The sequence below is a fragment of the Phascolarctos cinereus genome, unplaced genomic scaffold (assembly GCF_003287225.1).
Source record: "Phascolarctos cinereus isolate Bilbo 61053 unplaced genomic scaffold, phaCin_HiC Scaffold_2;HRSCAF=192, whole genome shotgun sequence".
NCBI lineage: Eukaryota > Metazoa > Chordata > Mammalia > Diprotodontia > Phascolarctidae > Phascolarctos > Phascolarctos cinereus.
In genome coordinates this window covers 374,324,284-374,340,334 of record NW_027555625.1, presented here as the reverse complement: position 1 = coordinate 374,340,334, position 16,051 = coordinate 374,324,284, and positions in this window count along the sequence as shown.

Sequence of the window (16,051 nt, the reverse complement as noted above, 5' to 3'; positions counted from 1 at the left end):
TAAGGCAGTTTGGGGTAAGGGAAGGTTTGCTCAGGGGTGGGGGAAGGGCTGATCCTGGGCTGCCCACTGTCCCCAACTTGGAGGGGAGGGTTCTGTGTCCTACTTTCCCCACAAACAAACAAACAAACAAACAGCCCCTGCCATGACTCTAACCCTTCAGCCTGTAAAACCATCATTGCCTTTGATCTCAGGGGGCTGGAAGAGCTGCCTGAGCCCCAGGGCTTCCCCTTCCTCCCCTGGCTGGGCTTCCTGGGCTCCCCTTTGCCATGGTCACAGGACAGCCTTGGAAAATGGGGTAGGGACAGAGCAACCTAACCAGCCATGGCAGCCCCTCTGCCATTGTAGGTAGTGGGGGGAGCTCTCTCCAGAACCCCTCTTTTCCATTATCAACATACCAAGGCCCTTGGCTGTTCTTTCTTTCCTCCACAGAACCCTCTCCCCCTTTCCTCTTCATCCCCCCCTACTTTAGCCCAGCCTGCCATACCCCTATTCCCAGGGGCCTAGGTTGGGGGGTGTGATGAAAACTCAGGGTGGGGGCCCTGGACTAGCTTGGCCATGGGCATGGGGCTCAGGGGATGCAATGTGTGGAAGAGGTATGGGCTGCAGGGTGGTCCTGTGCTTTTGGGGGCTGTGCTCCTAGCCTGGGACTGAATCCCCACTGCATGCCTCGCCCTCTCCTCTCTCCACAGAAGCTCACCCTAGAAAAAGCCCAAAGGCCAAGGATCTGCCCTGCTCTCTGCTCTTCCCTGCCCTCCCGCCCTAGTCTCTACCACTTGTCTTTTGGGTAATGGTGCTGGAGAAAGGGGGCTCTCCTTGCCCTCTAAGGCTTAGGTGGGGGGGGTGTTGCCCTTTGCAAACATACTTCTCAGGAGGGCAGGGTAGAGGGTTAAAAGTGGGTAGAAATAAAGCTGAATGGTTGGCTAAGGTCATTCCTTCAGGCTTATGACTTAGGGCCCAATGGGTGGGATAGGGATGAGGGAGGGAAAGATTGAGGGGTCTCCCCTTTCCCCTCTCCTTGCACAGCCGGGCAGGTGCAATAGCAGATGTCAGAGTGAAGGGTGCCGGTTCATAGCCTGGGGGGAGAGGATCCTCCTGGGGACAGTAGTCTGTGACCTTGAAGGCTATCTTCAGGAATTTGGACTAGTGGGGAGGAAGACTGTAGTTTTAATCAGAATGAGCACCTTGGTGGGGGTGAGAAGGAATGATAGTCTGGGAGACATTCAGGCCAGGGTATGGCCTGTATCCTAGGAACTCTGCCTCCTTTATACTGGAGTCTCTGCATGAGTCTCTCCCCTTAGGGAACCTGTCTATACTGGTAACTTTGCTTGTGTCCTACTGAGCCCTTCATATTGGGGATCCTGCTGAGGTTCTAGGGAAACCCTCTGTATCAGAGACTATCTTGATCTTAGGGAATCCCTCTGCCCTGGGAACTCTGCCTGTCTTAGGGAATTCCTCTGTGTTGGGGACTCTGCCTTGTCTGAAGGAGCCCCTTTGTATTGAGAACCCCACTTCGGTTCTGGGGGTTCCCTTTCTTTGGGTACTTTCTACAGTCATTAGGGCACTGGGGACCCTGTCTGGGTCCAGAGGATTCTCTGAGCATTGAGGAGAAAAGGAGCATTTTGCACAATTGTTAAGCCAGAAAGAAAGGGGTTGGTCCCCCCACCAGGGCAGATGAGCACAGAGTAGGAGCCATCCTCATATGCAGGGAAGAGGCCAGAGCCTCTAACTCTCTGGTAGGGGATGGGGCACTGGGTCTGCCACTGCTCTGGGGCAACCTGAGAGGTAAAACCAAAGGTGGGTGGGGTGGGGAGGGGGGTGGGGGCTGAGGGTAGTGCCCTGTGCAGACCTTCAGTGTTAGTCCTTATTCCATGGAGCCTCCCCAATGCCTTTGTCTTGTGTACAGATTTATGTAGGGACAGGTGGAGCTCGCTCAGAGGATAAGAGATGGAAAGTCCATCTCCTCACAAGGGAGGGAAGCTGATGTCTCTTCCCTAAGTATCCTTGAGGCATGACCTGGGATTGGGGGTAGAAAAGAAGGGTTTTTGGGGGCCCTTCCTCGGAGATTGTCTCTGGGACATTTCTCCACTAAAGAATTTGTGAGCATGTTTCTCCCTAGGGAGGTTCCTGGAGGGGATACTTCTTCCCCCTATCGGGTCCCTGGGGGCATGTCTCTCCTCTGGAAGGGATGGGAATCTCTGGCATGTCTCTCCTTGGGAGGGGGGAGAACCCTGTGGCATGCTTCTCCCCTGTAGAATCTTTGGGTTTCTCTCTCCTGGGAGGGGTACATCTCTCCTCCTCTGAGGTGTGAGGGTCTCTGTGGCATGCCTCTTCTCTGGGGAATCTCGAGCATGTCTCTCTATTTGAGTGTGTATATAGAGCACGTCTCTCTCCCCTGGGATGGGGGTGTCTGGAGAATGTCTCTTCTTCTCAGAGACATCTTTCTACTGAGGGGTCTCTGAGGCATGTTTTTCCCCCAGGGGTCTCTGGGGGGGTATTTCTCTTCCCTAGGGAATTTCTCTCCCTTCCGGGGTGGGTGGGCGGGCAGGCAGGCAGGCCTACGAAGTCCCCCTCTCTCTCTTCTGAGTAATCTCTAGAATCTGTCTCGCCCTTAGGGAATCTCTGAGGAGTGTTTCCTCTTGGGGTTGTTGGGGGAGATGCCGCTGAATGGTGGAGGGGCAAGAGTAGACCAAGCATCTGGCCACAAGAAGTTTTCTACGGGTAGGGGGAGTGTCTCCACGTGGGGTTCCTCTGGGAAAAGGACTGTGTTTCTCTTAGTGGGAGATCCTGGAAGGCTGGGGGGAGGGGGTAGAGAGGGGAAGGGGAGGCTGTGTCTCCCCCGGGGGTTCTGAGTGGGGTGGGGTGGGGTATGTCTCTTAACTGAGGCATCGGGGGAGGGGGTGAACTCGGGCGGGTCTGGGCGCCTACACTGGGGTCGTGTTTTATTGGTCTGTGCCGCTTCCCATCGCCTCGCTTCCCCCGGGAAGGGCCCCTCCTCCCCAATTCCCAGCCCCAACAACCCCGGCGCTGCGAGCACAATCCCGTTGATTTGTAATGATTTCCCTCTCCGTCTCTCTTTCTGTCTTTCTTTCACTGCCCCTTTTGCACCACGCACCTCACCCCTCAACCCCGCGCCTCGAGCATGCGCAGGCACCACCCTCTCCTTCCCATCCCCACTCCGGTTCGGTTCGTTTCCGGTTTGTTTGCTGAGCTGTCAATGAAGAGACTTGTGTAATTATTCCTAAGCTTTACAATAAAAGTGTGAAAACCGGACCCGCTTTCACTTCTTTCTTTCGGACTGATGCCCAGACACAGACTGACAGACCAGCAGTCCCACGTGCTGGGCTGAGATGGAAAGCCTACTTAGGACCCGGCTCTGGAAGGGGTGGGGGAGAGACCGAGCTCAAGGGTCCGACCTTCCAGGAAGTGCACAATGATGCCTTGGGTGCACTCCACCCACCTACGTGCCAAGCGGAACAGGGTGCAGGGCCAGGTGGTCAAACCAGGCCGTTCTCTTTTCCGGCCCAAAAAGCCCACTCCAGTCCCTGCCCTGTTCCCCCTCCCCTAACCCCAATTTTGAAAGCAGAGGGACTAGGGCTTAGCTCGGGCTGCGGATGAAATCTTTTTTATGTCAGCGGTGCTGACGTCCCTCGACCGACCTCGTCGCCACTTCCACCCCTTTGCAAGGAAATCCTAGAGGTGCCTAGCTTTGGAGACTATACAATATGCAACCTCGGCATTGGGATCGAGAAGGTGGCAGAGGGAGAAACTAGGCCAATTCCTAGGGTTGAGGAATATTTGGATTGCTTCCTGACAGCCTACTACCCCTTCCCAGCCCCCATCCATCAGCCTAGTACCTCGGCTCGCTCCGTAGCTTTATCCATACAGCTCCCTAGTCATCTCAGTCATTCCTAACTACGCAGATTGGAAAATGTTTCTGTCCCCTCCCATGACCTCACTCTGAAGAATGAGGGACCGAGTCATCCGTGGGAGATTTGAAGTACAGGCTCGAGTTGTCTTAGAAGGGGTTATGCCATAGTGAAGGAGTGGGGGTTCACCTTCCTGCGACAGCGTGGAGGTGGCTGAGACCTAGAGGGAAACTCCAGGGGCGGGGGACTCAGAACCTGAGGCTGTTACCTCCCGCTTTCTGGTTGCACACTTTGAGAGAGGGCAGCAACTTGCTACATCTAGAAGATGGACTCAGTCCCGGGGGGAGGGGGTAGCGAGAGAGGCTCGCTTTGGTTGGGGAGGAACCTAGCTCCCCTCCCCCTCTCGGGTCTCTCGCAGTCCTTCCTCCCAACCCATTCCTGGGTAAACAGACTAGCTCTCAGGGAGGCTGGAGGACAGAGACCGGATCAGCCGGTTTTCCGATCCAGCCCCGCCTTCAGGGCGTTCCTCCTAGACATTTCTGATCTGCTGCCCCTTTCCCAACTGAGACCCTTCTCTGCCCCACACCCGTTCACTTCGCGAAATAATGCTTTCCCCCATTCCAGCCCTGTCCTTCCCCCTCCTTCCCTCCCGCCTCTGGTCTGAACCCTTCTAACCTATTGTTCCCTTGGGTGACCCTTCAGCTCGTGGGGACAGGCCGACTCCGGCCTTTACCTAGCCTAGGCTCCAGATCTCCATTGCTGTGTATGGCCCCAGTTGTTTGTCCCAGGTGCAGCACAGGGTTCTCGTGCGACCCCAGTGTCCAGCAGGCGCTGCAGCCTACAAGATTAAGCTGAGCGCAGGGCTAATCTGGGATGAGCTCTCGTGTAAACTCAGATCTGCTGCTGAGCGGGGCTGCAGGGGCCAGAGAAATCGGCAGGGGAGGGAGTGCCCGCGCTGGAACCCAGCTCCATTCTTGGTCTTTTGGCGTTTGAGATTGGTCCAGGACCCAATGTCCCCCTGGAATCTTGAGCCCTGGCTCTCTTCGGTCTCTGGTCTCGTTAGAAAGCAAATAGCTCATTATTTAGGGTGGGTAGTGGTGAAGATGGGGTATTTAGTTCACATCAGTAAGTGTTATGGTTCTCCTTGGCCCCAGTGCAACAGTGGTGGGGATGGATAGGAAAACCGAAGAAAAGGACTGAGAAACCTATGATAACTCCCTATCTGGGAACATCCTCAATACTCGGGTTGGGTCAATCTTTCCCTGTTTCTCCTTGCTGGGGATAGGAGCTGCTCAAGATTTCAGACGGCATTTTTCTACCTCCCCCCCACCAAAAAAATTCTCTTGCACTTCCAGTTACTGAAATCCAATCCTTAGGGCAGGAGGCAGGAGGAGGGACACCAAGGACTATGAGGACAGAAAGGTCTAGGGCAGGCCAATGCTCTCACCTTGCCACTACACCTGTTGGAGTCAGGTGACCCAAAGAACAGAAGGGTGGAGTGATTTTACCTTTAGCCCAGTCTCTGGAACTGAAGGCAGGCACCCTAGAAGAGGGTTTGAGTGGGGAATCAGAAGATTGGGAGAGTCCTTTATCTGTAGTATTTCCATTTGGGGGACTGAGGGGAGGGCAACAAAGTAGATAATGGCACTGGCCTCTCAACTGGGAGAACGGAAGAGGAGAAAATAACGTATGTCTTCAGGGCCTTTTGTTTCTAACCATCAGAGCAAACTCTCCATATTGTATTCTGGTGCTCAGGATCAGGAAGGGGTAGAAAGGAAAATAGAAAGGGGGAAGGGATGTCAGTGGACAGCTTAAGATGACTGTTGTTCTGATCCTTAGGCTCCAAAGAAAAATCTGTCCAGAGCTCAGGAGTTGGGTTGACTGAGGAGGGGGAGGGGAGCTTCCAGGCTTGCTGCTCTGACCCCCAGCTTGAGCTATTGTCTTCTTCGATCCCCTACTTCCCCTGGAAGGAGGTGATGATGGCTTTTTATCAAATGGCCATCTGACCAGGTTAATCCTGTTGCCAGATGCTCTACCCCCCCCAACAAACTTCTTAGGGTGGGGCTCTAACTGAAGTAAGAAACACCTTCTCCAGAATGTCTAGCCTCACCATTCCTCCTGCCCTTCCTATGGCTCCACAGCCTTACTGATGGAGTAGGCCAAGGGCTCCTAAATCCCTTTCAGTAGAGCTATAGATGACTAATGAAGAGGCTGCTTTTGCTGGCTCTGCTGTTCCACACAGCACCCTGGGACCCTTCACTCAACTCCTCCCGGGGCATAGAGATCTAAACTCAGTTTGGATTTCAAGTACAGAGTGAGATGGATAAGAAACTGGGCAGCAATTTGCCCCAAGGGGTTCATGGAACATTGGGAGCCATGTTAATGTGTGTCTCTGCCTCTCTCAACTCTTGATCTCTGTGTTTTTTATTTCTGGTGGGTCTCAGTGTCAGTGAATAAGGCCAAATCAAGTCACATAAACACAAGCACACATGTCCAGTCTCTCTCACAGGTCAGGCAGTCACTCAGATAGGAATATACATTTCCCACACAGTCACCACACACTCACAGCTTCTCTCTCTCACTCACACATACTCACACTCCAGCTGCACTGAGTCTCCATGGCAACCACAAGGCCTGGTCCATGGATGTTAGAAATGAGAGAGGGAGCCAGGGAAAGACTGAAAGACAGACAGGGACAGAGCCCAAGACACAGAAAAACCTAGAAAGATATTTAGATGCTCTATTTTTTAAAATCTGAAATCCCTTTCTTTCAAAGGCAATACTTGGGAGGAGTGGGAGATACTTTTCTACTTCTTCCTCCCCATTCTGATCCTTGTAGTATGAGCAGCCAAGACCCCAACAGTGTTAGGCTGTTTCCTATAGACTTGGTTGGGGGTAGGACCAGTAATGGGGATAGGAGTGAGTGTGGGAAGACAGGAGGCCAAAAATTAGAGGGATTTGAGCTTGAAGATGATGGGGATGAGGGTAGAGTATGGAAATATAGGATAGCAGAATCAGGGGGAGTCTGGTAGTATGGGTAATGTGAGGGGTCATAGGATGAGAGAACAGATAAGGCATGGCCAGAGGAGAGGACAAAAGGGAATGGTGAGGAATTTGGGTCATAACTTCTCTGCCTTTCTGGACTAATTGATGCGGAGGCTGAAACCACCTCTTAGTCATTTTGACTAGTTAGGATGTCTCTGCTGGAGACAATGAGGAGGAGGGATGGGGAGAAGTGAGAGGGGAAAAACAGGTGTGAATAAGTGGAAGTGGAGACTGGAAGGGAATGGGGGCTGAGACTTTCAAAGAGCTACCAAGATTAGGGATGGACTGGTGCACAAATTCTCTTACTCCCACCCCAACCTTAACCTACAATGCATCTCCCCACCCTCCACTGCTCTCTGGGTCAGCCCTCTCTATGTTTCTGTCTTTGTCTTTCTCCTTTTTTTTTCTTTTTCCTGGCCTCCGGACAGTTTCTCTTGTAGATCAGTTCTGTTGCTTCTTTTTATATCCCTAGTTGTCTGAGTCTAGCCCAGTTTAGTGACTATCTGAGCCTTTTGGATCTGCTTTTCTCTTCTCTCAACTCTCATCCTGCAACCCTGCATTCCCCAAACACAGAGAGGATATAGGGGCAGGGTGTGAATTATGTAGGGGACAGTAAATGATGAGCAAAATCGAGGAGACTGAATATTTCATGGGACTGGAGGGCAAGTAGGTGTGGAGTTACTGAGGCTGCTCCTGAATGTGTGTGTGTGTGTGTGTGTGTGTGTGTATCTGGGTATGTGCTTGGGTAGTACCCATGCAGCGTCATGAAGTTTCTCTTTACTGGAATGCTTCTACTATTTACTTCAAAAGATTTGCAATTTAGGGGGGTGACATGGGGGAACTTCGAGGGAGCTGACTTCGTTGGACTGACTCCAGTAGAGTTACTAAAGAGATGACTCTTGCAGAGAGGCAGAAAATCTGTTTAGACTCAATAAAAGTCTGATTTGGGGAAGGGGTACTGGGGTACTGATGGAGTCAGAGACAGAAATGGAAACAGATGAAGGGAGGGATGAATTCTGGAGGAAAAAATGGCTCATTTGAAAGCAGAGCTGTGTCAGCAGGTACAGGGGAATTCCCGCTTCAGGTGGAGTTTGGACTGGATAACCTCTGAGGTTCCTTTTAACTCAGATTTTATGGCATCCGGGACTGAGGAGGAGGCTGAGAGAACTTGGGCCAGGGACAAGGAGAAAGTGGGTTAGGAGAGACTAAAAGGTCAGGGGGTGTTCTGAGTTGGAGGATGATGTCCAGGGCCTGGGGCTGGTGTTCGATGAGGTCTGGCAGACACAGCAGGCAAGAGGCTTCCTGTGACTTCTTAGAGTCCTTTGGCGCCATCTCTCCTGGGCATCCTGCCCAGTCCCATGCCTCCTCCTCTAGCATCCATCCTGGGGAACAACCCTATAAACAAGAAATGCCCTAAGCTAGGCTGGGCTGCTGATGATTATGGAGACCCTTATTGGTCAGAGTGGCATCCTTTGCCAGATGGTCAAGATGGGGTGGGTGGGGGACTGGAGGGCAATGTGGTGGGGAGGGAGTGTGAGGAGCAGGAGGTTTCCTGACCCTTTAATTATATACTCACTTCCTACCTACCTAAGGCCTTTCCAGAATCTCTTTTGCTCCAAATCAAAGGTGACAGGAATATTAACTCATTAGCACAAAAGCCCCAGGAGATAGAATAAGGAGATGGCCAGGAAGACCCCATGTCAGAGCCAATCTCTTGCTGTTTTGTCCATGTGCCTTCCCAAATTTCTTCATCCCCTCTGTCCCTAGCCAGCCTTTACAGGGTGATCCCCTAAACCCCAGGGAGGCTATTTAACAAGGTATGTATGAGGGAAACTTGGGTTGAGTTTTCTTTCCTCATTTTCTTTTGAGGCCCCTGGTTCCAATGAATTGGCTAAAAGTGTGTGTGTGTGTGTGTGTGTGTGTGTGTGTGTGTGAGAGAGAGAGAGAGAGAGAGAGAGAGAGAGAGAGAGAGAGAGAGAGAGAGAGAGAGAGAGAGAGAGAGAGAGAAATTGTTTAGGGAAGGTCAGAATTTCGTACCTGCAATGGTTGTTATGGCAACTGGACAATGCTCCCAAGGGATAAACCCTAGCCCCTCTCAGCATTGTGTTGCTTCAGAGACACAACTGTAAGCACATATATTTCACCATGCACACACAGAGGTAACTGGTCTAAGCATAGTATGGGACTTGTTTGGGGTACAGGGTCAGTTGAGAGAGAGATCCTTTCCTTTCCTTTTTTCCTTTCTTCATGCCTTCTCTGGATGAGCAATAAGCCTGGGAAGGTGTGAGGAGGAGATTTTAGTTGTACACATACAACTAAATGAACACACTCACAGGTATAGCTTGTTTGGGTATTGTGTGTCCATGAACATGTAGGCAGGTGAATATTTGTCTCTGTTTCTGTGGATGCGTGTGTGTGTGTGTGTGTGTGTGTGTGTGTGTGTGACTATTCTCTCAAAGGCTAAGGGGATAAATAGATTCAGAACTCTGGCCTTTATCAAGAGAAAGTAGGAAAACTGAGGCTGGGAAAAGAATTTATGAAAGAGACAGAGCGGGGGAGAAAGGAAAGGATGCTAGGACCAAAACTGACTTCTCCAGTTTCCTCACCAGTCCCCAGTGGTCTAGTCATAACCTTGTTGCCTGCTGTGCTCCTTGGCAGGGCCTGGTATGGGGGCTAGGCAGACAGGGTGAGCACAGTGGACTTGGCCCAGCTTGGCTGGGACCTTAGGCTTGGACAGCTGAGTCCACAGGGGTATGGAGAGTGGATGAGCAGCGGGCAGTGTGATTGGCATGAGCCAGGGGAGCGGCTGGCAGACTTGTTCCTGGTAAACACGAGGAGAGGTTACTTCACAAGGAAACAGTAATTAACTTTAATTAGCACCTTGCATCTCGGAATATTATTAACATCTCAATTTCTCTAATCAAGGCAGCAGGAGAGGGGAGGCATCTGCAGTGCTGACTCCTTCCTGGCCAAGCTGTCTGGCTTGGCATTGCTCCTGTCCTCAGCCTCAGCCCGCTGAACCTGTCCCACGAAATAACATATCCTCAGGGTTGGGGAAGGCATGAGGACAGAAGGACAATGTGGCTAGAGAGAATCATTGGGCATCAGGATATCCTAGAAATTGTCTAGTCCAGATTAATTTTACAGAGGAGGAAACAGGCTCAGAGAAATGATTTGCCCAAGATTATATCGTTTATTAGGGGCAAACATGAGGTTAGAGCACAAGTTTTCTAACCTCTAGACAAATAACATGGGAATAGATGAAAATTGGGAGTAGCAGGACTTGGTGACAGTAGGAAACTGGAGGCAATGAGAGTCTGAAGGTGGAGAATCTCAGGAGAAATCTTTGATGTCTGCAGTCTCCTTTTCCCAAACGGTTTGTAAATTTCTTGAAGGCAAAGAAGGAACAGATTCTCTCCCCCTCACTCCACTGCCAAGTGGAATGAAAACTCCTTGAGATTAAGGGCTGTTTCATTTTTGTAACTCTGGTGCCTTGCACACGTAGGTGATTAGTATTTAACAAACTTAATCTTACACTTTTTTTGGTTTTTGTTGTTCAATCATTTCAGTTCAGGCTGACCCTTTTGTGACCCCCATATTGAGTTTTCTTGCAAAGATATAGAATTGTTTTTTTCCTTCTCCAGCTCATTTTACAGATGAGGAAACTGAGGTAAACAAGGTTAAGTGATTTGCCCAAGGTCACACAGCTAGTAAGTGCCTGAGGCCAGATTTGAACTGAGGTCTTCCTAACTCCAGGTCTGTTGCTCTAACCACTGTGCCACCTAGCTGAGCTAGCACAGGCCTGAATACACAGTATAGATAGAAACTTTATAAATGCTTGTTGAATAACAGTGCAGGCCCAAGGCCAACACAATATAGGCACCAGGAGAAAGAGGGCAGAAGGACTTCCTGAGATGCGGCCTCCATTCACTTAGGAGCTCTCTGAGGATGGGGACCCAGGCCTTTCTGCATTTCCTATACCACACAGCTCCCCCGCTCCATGACACTCTTCGAAGACTCTTACTCAGGCTTAAAACCTTACAGTCTCACTGCTTAGACTAGTGGCAATGGCCTTAGGCTTTCACTTGCTTTCCATTCATTTCTTTGTGTCCAAGCAGCTGTCGTTCATTTCAGTTCGATTCAATTCAATTCAATCCAATCCAATTCAAGAAGTATTTATGGAGCACTTACCGTGAGACCCAGTTCAGTGAAAGGCGCTGAGTGTCAGCTAAGGAATGGAGATGCTCCTTCTGAAGAAAGGCTCAGACTGGCCTGGAGGCAGAGTCGCAAACAGCAACAGTCGCTTTGGGTAATGGCTGCAGGCACTAATCAAAGAACAATTTTCAAAGGTGTTTAGTATGGGAAGGGCACAGAGTTGACACTGGCCTTTTCAGCAGCACTCTGAACACAGACTGGAATCATCAATAGTTTCATCTCAGAGCCCAAAGGCTGTCTATCTGTTGCTGCTATTTTGATATTCTTCTGAAGACCGTACACATACAATTGTCCAGTGGTTTCAGTCGTGTCCAACTTGACAAAGATACTGGAGTGGTTTGCCATTTCCTTCTCCAGCTCACTTTACAGATGAGGAAACTGAGGCAAAGAGGGTTAAGTGACTTGTCCAAGGTCACACAGCTTAGGAAGTGTCTGAAGCCAGATTTGAACTCAGGAAAATGAGCACTGTAGCCATTGTACTACCTAGCCGCCCAGGACACAATGCTACCATTAATAACACATTTATATGGAACTTTGTGGTTTACAAAATATTTTCCTTATTGCCATCTAAGGTAGATAAATGTAAACGGCATTATCCTTACTTTATCGATGAGCAAACTGAGGCCAGAGAGGTGAGGTGATTTCTCCAAAGCAGAAGTTGTCAAACTTTTTCGTCTTACACTTAAAAATTATTGTGGACTCTCCCCTCCCTGAATCCCATCAAAGTGCTTTTGTTTATGTGGGTTATACCTATTTTTTTTTACCATATTAGAAATTAAAATGTCTTAGTATTATTATAAAAATATCTTTGGCCTGAGGACCCCCTTAAAGGGACTTGGGGACCCCAGACTATACTGAGAACCTCTAGTCCAAGATCACACAGCAAATAAATTGGGGAACTAGGTTTCTAATTTAGGGCTTCTGACTTCACTTCGGGTGCTTTTTCAACTGCATCTGCTAATGTTCGACGTGAGGTTAGTGTCTTTTGTTAGCTGGAGGATCAGCTGATTTTTCTGGTCAACCAACATACCTCCGAACGATCAGGAATAGACATATCCTTGGTTTTGCGATTGTTTTCCTGTTTAACCATGCGAATAACCGTTCACACGTCTAAGGCTCTGTGTAGCAGAGGAGAGAGAGTTAATTTTCAAGTGTTGAGGATCACATTGAGTATTAAACCATTTCCGTGGGGGTTGAAAACGCTTAGTGTTGGTGTAGATGGCAGAAAGAAAGCTCCCAGAGGGCAGGGGCCGTGACAGCTTACTTGAATAATTTGGATCATCGTTTGGCCATGCAAAATAAAGGATCCATAGATGTTTTTTGACTGTGGTAATAATAACAACAGTTGTAGTAATGCTTTCAGTCTCTGAGTTTTTGTGTCTTAATATTTTGTCTCTCCCTTTTTTGTTTTGCAGAGTTTACTGAGGGAATAAATTTACTAACACCCTCCTCCCAACTCCCCCCCCCCCCAAGAAAAAGTGGTCTGGCTGAGCTGAGAGTGAACCTGAGAGACATCCAAGTCCTCTTTTTTCCTTCCATTCTCAGGAGGACATTTGCATATTCATTAGCATAATATTTGCATGAAAAACAGTTGAGGAGATTGGAGTAATGCCTCTGAGCAAACAGCTGGGGATTGTGGTCCCTCAATTCCTTGCTCTTTGATATTTTGTTTCCCTGATGTGATTAATGTCCTGTCCCCTTTGCCCAATGCCCCTTCCCTTCCAGGGCAGTGACCCACATGTGGTTTGAGGGGCTTAGTGGCCTCATGTACCAGGAGTTCTCCAGGGGGTGAAGGACAGCCTCCCCCTTCCCCTAAGGAAGGCCTTGAGATCACAATCTTTGCCCCTCCACATCCCCTCCTCCCCTCTTCTTTTCTCCCATCCAGGTCCCTGGAGGCAGAGATGCAGAATTCGTTTGGCCTATAACCAGGTTAGGTGAGATCCAATTAACTAGTTAGCGCCGCCAGAGCTGGGGCAGGCGAGCTAAGCTGGGTAGTGGGAAGGATGGGTCGGATAATGCGCAGAGACAGCAGCTCAGCCATAACTTGATAAGCAGCTCCTGATATTGATGCAGCCCTAGCTTGGCAAAGGCTGAACGGTCCCAGTCCCCAGGGTGGTGGGGGCTATGAGGGCTATGATGCACAGAAGCCCTCCACCCACCCAGCTGCTGAGCCCCACTGCTTCTTCTCATGCCGTGCCCTGGCCTCGGAATCTAGCTCTGATTTTATTCCTACTGTGCTTCTCCTCCCCCTCCCTCTTTCCTATCCCAAGCCTCCCCTTCACCTCAAAAACCTGGCTTTTGCCCAGGTCTTTGTATAGGGTGGGTACCCCAGAGCCTCTGGCATTCATTCCCTTTCACTGCCCTCCCCCCAACCCTGCTCCTTGGCAGGCAGCTCCAAGAGATACATTTTTACCCAAATTAGGCCAAATCGTAGAGACGAGAAAGGAGCCTCGCAGGTATGGAGGTGGGCATGGGAAGAGCCTGAACTAAGCATAATAATAATAACAATAACAACAATAATAAAAGTAACTGCATAGGAAAAACAGTAACTCACATTTATATAATGCTTTCAGGTTTACAAAGTGTTTTCCTCATAACAATCTCGTGAGGTAGGAATTGCAAGTTTCATTAGCCCAATTTTACAGGTGAGAAAACTGGGCTTCAGAAAAATTACAGTTACTTTGGCTGCCTGTGTGACCTCGGCCAGCTCATTTAACTCAGGTCTCAGTTTCCTCAGCTGTAAAATGAGGGGTTGGACTAACTGGCTGTATACCTATAAAATATGGATTTCCTCCTAAGTCTCAGAGACCTCTTCATAGCAGGAGGCTATCAGAGTTCCCAGAGAGTTGAGTGCAGGGGTCCCAGAGAATCCTTCCTGCCCTGAATTTGGCATGGGAAGAAAGGGAGAAGGACCCTTCTTTGAATATCTACCTGACTGTTAAGTTCTAAGAGAGAGCCAGGTTGGAAGAAATAGAAGGATAGGACGTAAATTTTGTCATGGAGACTACTGAGAGGGGGTGAAGAATCAAAGGGTCAAAAAGGGTTCAGTGCTTCATGAGCAACTTGACATTCCCCAAGCATAGAAAAATGGAATGCAAAAGCTGAAAGGGACCTAAGAGTTGATTTAGTTGAATGTGCTAATGTTAAAAACAATTTCTTAAAATTAAAAAACCCTGTGATTTCATGGGTTAGAGAGAGCTCCAGGTCTAGAACTTTCTACCAATGAAAGTTAGCATCTCTGCAGCCTCCTGTTAAATAGTATTTTATTTTTTCCCATTACTTGTAAAGATAATTTTTAACATTCATTTTTAAATAAAATTTTGAGTTCTAAATTTTCTTTCTCACTCCCTCACCTCTCCTCCCTAAAATGGTAAGCAATTTGGTTTAAGTTATACATGTGCAGTCATGTAAAATATATTTCCATATTAGTCATGTTGTAAGAAGAAACAGAACAAAAGGAAAAAAAGTATGAAAAATAAGGTGAAAATAGCGTGTTTGGATCTGCATCTAAACTCCATCAGTTCTTTCTCTGGACATGGATAGTATTTTCCATCATGAGTCTTCTGGAATTGTCTTGGGTCATTGGTACTGGGACGAGCTAAGTCAATCATAGCTGATCATCATATGATATTGCTGTTACTGCATAAAATGGTCTCCTGGTTCTGCTCATTTCACTTTGCATCAGTTCATGTAAGTCTTTCCAGGTTTTTCTGAGAGCATCCTGCTCACCATTTCTTACAGCATAACAGTATTTCATTACATTTATATAGTGCAACTTGTTCAACCATTCTCCAATTTACAGACATCCCCTCAATTTCCAATTTTTTGCCACCACAAAAAGAGTACAGCTTATAGTCTTAGAGAGGTGCTCAGAGTGCTGGTTTGCTTTGGGTTAGATAGCCAGTATGTGGCCGAAGAGGAAATTTGAACCCAGCTCTTCTTGACTCTGAGGCCAGCTTTATATCCCCTATGTTTCCAATGTTAACTTCACAGATGAGGAAGTAGAAGTCCAGAGAAGTAAGTTATCCCATAGTCAGACCAGTGCACTAAGAAGTAAAACCTAAACTTTGTCACTCCCAGGTGAGCACTTTTTCCACCATACCCTGTGCCTCATGGTTGCTGGGCAGCAGGTACATCTCTAGGTAAAGAAGTTCTAGCAGATGCCCCATATCAACTGCCTTCACAGTTTCATTTCATTTGATTCCATTCAATTAGCATTCATTAAATGCCAACTACATTACCAGACACTGTGATAGGTGCTGGGGATGCAACCAATCAATCCAAAAACGTGTATTAAGAGTTTATGTATCTGGCATTGTGCTGTGTTGGAGATACAAAGAAAAATCAGCCACAGCCCCTGCCCTCAAGGAGTTTACATTCTAATGGGGAAGATAGCCTATATATATAAATAGATACATAAGAGATATATACAAGTATATATAAGGTGACCTTGGAGGTAAAAGCACTAACTAGAGCCTCTTGCAGGAGGTGGAATAATGAGCCTTCTGTAGGGAAAAGCCTTCTGAAGAAGGCAAAATTTGAGCTAAGTCTTGATGGGAGCTGGGGATTCCTTGAATAGAGATGAGGAGACAGAGCATTCCAGGCAGAGGGACAGCCAATGAAAAGGCAACTGGACAAGAGATGGAGGCATGTGTGAGGCCAGGGTAACAGGAATGTAGAGTGCAGGGAGGACTGTAACATATAAAAGGATAGGAAGAGTTCAGGTTATGGGGAGCTTTAAATGCCAGCATTTCTATTTGATCCTAGAAGTAACAGGGAGACCCTGAAGCTTACTGAGCAGGGAGTAACACATAGTCAGCCCTATGCTATATAGTAGAATCAATTGGCATTGGGAAGAACTTGAGGCAGGGACTGTCGAGGGGACTTTTAGTTGAGGTCCTGGTGCCACGAAAGCAAGGATACCC